General features: G+C 33.9%; 1 long non-coding RNA gene across 1 annotated transcript; it reads right to left on the bottom strand.

Annotated features, from left to right (window-relative positions):
* Positions 1-1,813: 1,813 nt before the first annotated feature.
* Positions 1,814-3,495, bottom strand: LOC127858852 (uncharacterized). The gene is made up of 2 exons (XR_008039129.1): positions 2,943-3,495; positions 1,814-2,597 (listed from the first exon to the last, which is right to left on the bottom strand). It is a non-coding gene; the product is annotated as an uncharacterized LOC127858852 (long non-coding RNA).
* Between the last annotated feature and the right edge of the window lie 1,107 nt (positions 3,496-4,602).

Genomic DNA, 4,602 nt, shown 5'->3' with positions numbered 1-4,602 from the left:
AAATGTAAACATATGATCTCAAAAGCTCCAAGAAACAATAATAAAATGAATGAAATATAAAAGTTACCCTCAACTGGGCTCGAACCACTGACCCCTGGAGTTAAAGTCTAACGCTTAGACCACTCGGCCATCCGTGCTCATGCGATGGTCGACGTATTCTATACTTTATATAAGCAATCCACGTAGTGTCACAAAATATAACGCAACAACAGAACTCTACAAATAATGCAATCGTTTTGCGCTGCAACGCTTTATAATCTTCAAAAGATGCAAATAATGGTTATTTTAGAGCATACTAAATGTTCAGTATTACTGTTTTTTCACAAAAAGCATTACTGCAACAACAAAAATTGCGAATGTGAAACTGTTTTTATTTTGACAATTTACTAAAACGTGAAATGGTCTCTTTAAATAAAATGCAGACATATTTTGCCGTTTGGTGCAATGATAAATATAAATAAGTTGCCCAGTATTTTACCAAACGCTGACTTATGTTTCAGAGTATATTCACATGGTTCAATACAAGAATATTATTATTAAAGAAACATCACATATATAGGAGAAACCTTTGACAGCGTCGAACGGCTTTTAAATTTACAGACAATTCCCGTTTAGTACACAGGACAGTTTAAACAAAGCAGACACACAGTCTTAAACTTGATACTCGCATTTTACAAGCCACTGTTAAGCAAACCTGGTTAAGTTAAACGGCATTTAGACGTTTGAAAAAATAACATATACAATACATAAGTTCAGTTCATTTTGAGACCGTCAATAAAAAATCTCGGTCTTTAAACGTCAATTTCAATAATTAATGAATAGTACAAATTAATGTGGTGTTCTGGTGTGTTTCATCGCAAGCGTTGATTGTAAGTTGTTTGATTTCACGAGCTCGCTGAGTAAGTTGAATACAATTTTACTCAATAAATGGTGTGCAATAAATCATTAAAAAAACAAACATAAAATACTGTATTTATCACATGCAATCGTTGAGTCATAATAAAATGCACGTTTTCTGTAGCATTCATAAGTCCGGCTTATCCGACCCATATCACGTTGAACGGATATCACAGCGTGTAATACGGGACATGTATCTGGCCGTTTGTCTATAGATCAAAACATTAAATCATGAAACTTATTCATGATCAAAAAGTCCTTGGTCATGACCGAAATAACCGTTTAAGTCCTCTTACGTAAAAACATAAGCGATCGTATCAAGACACAGTTTTTTTGCGCTAAATTAAAGAGCATATTCCCTGGTCGTTTGCAATTATTCGTTTTAATTTTGGCAACAGCAAATTATAAATCCTGTCTTACCCTAGATATAAAGCTTGCTTAGGATGCAACTAAACAGGAATGAGCCTTAGTCGAATACCGAATTTATTTAACGTGATCTCTTTTAAAATCACTGATACCAGTATGATATCTCATGCCATTTAGTATCCTTTTGTTATCTTCTTTACATAGTTTTCCTCTACTTAGTTATAAGACCATGTTTATATTGGGAATGAACACACTTATCGTTACTTATCTTAAATCTGGGCTATTATAGCAGATTACAGATTTAACAAATTGCAAAGGCTTCTTGTCGTGTAAGATGCTATTGTATATAGTTATGAATGAACTCATTGGAACACAAAAAAACCATTGCATTTCATAAAGAAGTGTTAACATACGACGCTTGAAAATTAACTTTAAGGACGCATACAAATCAGCAATACGTTGAATAAAAATTATACGATGTTAACAAGCATCTATTCCTATCCCACGGTTTGTTATTACATCGCTGTCGCAGTGAGTATGGAATAAATCATTGTTACTTTCGCAAAATTATTGTAAAAAGCAATACAATTAGCACAAATTTCATTTAATACACGTGCTAACTCATTTGCAATAATTTCTTGTTAGTTATAATACACATATATCCAGACATAAAACAACTTGTTTGCAGGTTTTTGTCAACTTCGAATATACATTTCACGCTTACATAAAAGAAAAACATGAAACTTAGGTCATGGTTTAACAATTCAAATCCTGCGATTTAATTAAGTTTATTTTTCATATTGTTAACTGTTGTAGAAGCATGGATATGGCAAAACAATCGACAAAAAACAAATGCATTGAGCGTTCGGGTAATAATTGTCAAAGTTTCGTGTTGGGAATACATTTCCGAAAGCATATACTCAGTTCTGCTGGATAAGATGACCAGAAAAGCTCGTCCAACCGTCGTAACCATCTATTTGTTCTTGGTCCGAAAACTTATACTCATTTTGTACCCAACCCTGGTCTCCAGCTTCAAGCTGCATCGTGACGGCGATCGTTGATGTCGTAAAGGCGACATTTGATTCGTCATCGGCTAGAACACTTCCCAACCATTGGCCATTTCGTAGCAGTTGGGTGCTTGCTTGGTGTATTGGTAAAAACAACAATGAATGATTATGCCCCTCGGACTGGTGCGGTGAAATGCCCGTGCTCTGGACTGTACCCGTCTCCAATGTTTGTTATCACGTGGTCGAATACGATGTGTTGATGATCTCCCACATGTTCTATTGTGTTTACCAAGGTAGCGTAAAAGGCAACTGGTCTCTCCTCGAAAACTGCAAATCAGAAAAGTTACACTGAACTTGTACCGTCATGTTTCTTTTGTTCATTTATCAAGTTTCCATTCCGTACTTTAGAAGGATTATAAGGTATGAATTAAAGTAATATTCATGAAACGTGATTTATTTAGTACAACATCTATTTCCATGTGCTAAGTATTACTGATACCGACAGAATATAAAATACATGTATGTCTTCTTCAAATTTGAATGGATATTGATTTAAATATATAACCGTTGTCACTTAAAAACAAAAAAAAGAAACATGTACTGAGAGTTTGCAAACAACTTTAAAGCGCTTAGCATGCTTATGTATTATATGTGCATCAAAGATTAACATACTTGCACCTTTGTTGATTTTAAGTGCCGTCATTCTTGCAGTTAGCTGGTCACTGATTGCTGTTAGCTGATCGATCTTTTGCAAGATATCCTGTGTATCCAGCGGTGCTGATCTTCCCGTACCGAGGTACAACATAAAAACAAAACACTTTAACATTCTACTGTCGGCGTTCGTATATCAGATCAGATATTGTCCGAACGAAAATGAAAACTGTTAAATGTATCATCATATATATATACAAAACGGATGTGTTTTGACGACAACGTCGGTATTTTGATAACGAATGTATGCCACACCAACTACCTCGACGATTGTTTTTTTTAGTTAAATACTTGAAACATATGTTAATTGAACTATATGGTTTAAATGTTAATATGTCATGTAAACGGATTGAAAATTTATCGCGAAAAAACAACAACAATGTTTACAGAAAAATCATGGACACTTTTTCTAATTTTCTCATATATTTTCGCATTAAAATGGTTAGGCAACGATTGTTAGAATACTAGACTAAATCATCTACAAAGTAACTCAACAAAACCATATTTAATTTACTGTGAATTAATTGCATTCATGTCAAAACCAAACAAACGTGATATAACGTTAAAAACCGAATCAACAGGGACATTCAGTTGCGCCAAAATCATCATAGACACATCGCATGTTGATTTTAAACCATTATATTTGAAATTGAGCTTTTGATTGGGCTGAAAGTAGAAACAAACAACGTATTTGGCCTTACAGATACCACTCAACACCAGAAAAATTGCAACAAAAGTTTTTTTTTAAACTGTTCTTGGTAGGGTAGAATGTCTTATATTACATATCAAAAGTCAAGATGGCGTTTAAGATGGCCACCCAAACCGATTATTGATGATAACTTTGTGAGAGATCATGCTGTAAACGTATAAAGTAAGGCTGTGATGATCTGCAATCCTGAATCAGATTGTTACGTGCTTGATGGTGGCTTTTTGCGTCATCGTTTACCATGTAAAAAAGTTATGAGGAACGTGCCACACTACCAGGATCAGCGAAAGTATCTTTTGAAGCAATTGTTGTTGTTTTTTTTTTGGGGGGGGGGGCGGGGGGGGGGAAGGTCGAAGTGTATTATTTACCTGACTATTATGCAAATATTCACATAATAAATGTGGTAACATAACCAAACAAACACTCGATCAATTTTGTAATTGCACTATGGAACTGTATATAATTTACTGAATGCGTTAGTGTGATTACAGAGGTAAATTTCATCACGAAAAAGTATTTTCAATTAGTGGTTCGATATTGCATGATCGATATAAACGCATAAAAACATTCAAAGGGAAAACAAAATAATTCAAATTTTAACTTTAATAAAATAATAATACCTTATATTTCATTTAAACAAATTAAACGTAAATTTTTCCTCAGATTAATATTAAACTCACATTTATTCTCAAATCAGTTTTGCGAGCAGTAAATGACAACAGTGACATTGCGAAACATTAATTCCATTACATCTCCACATGTAGCGTTATTTGTTTCTAGCGTTTTTTTCATACAAGTATGCGAATGTAATCGGTATGCTACTATATTAATCAATTATATAAGTCGCGCGTTTCTGACGTATTTTTCATATATGTATGCGAATGAAATCGGTATGCTACTATATAAATCAGTTAT

Source organism: Dreissena polymorpha, chromosome 14 (genome assembly GCF_020536995.1).
Source record: "Dreissena polymorpha isolate Duluth1 chromosome 14, UMN_Dpol_1.0, whole genome shotgun sequence".
Lineage (NCBI taxonomy): Eukaryota > Metazoa > Mollusca > Bivalvia > Myida > Dreissenidae > Dreissena > Dreissena polymorpha.
This window is presented reverse-complemented; position numbering and strand designations above follow the sequence as displayed.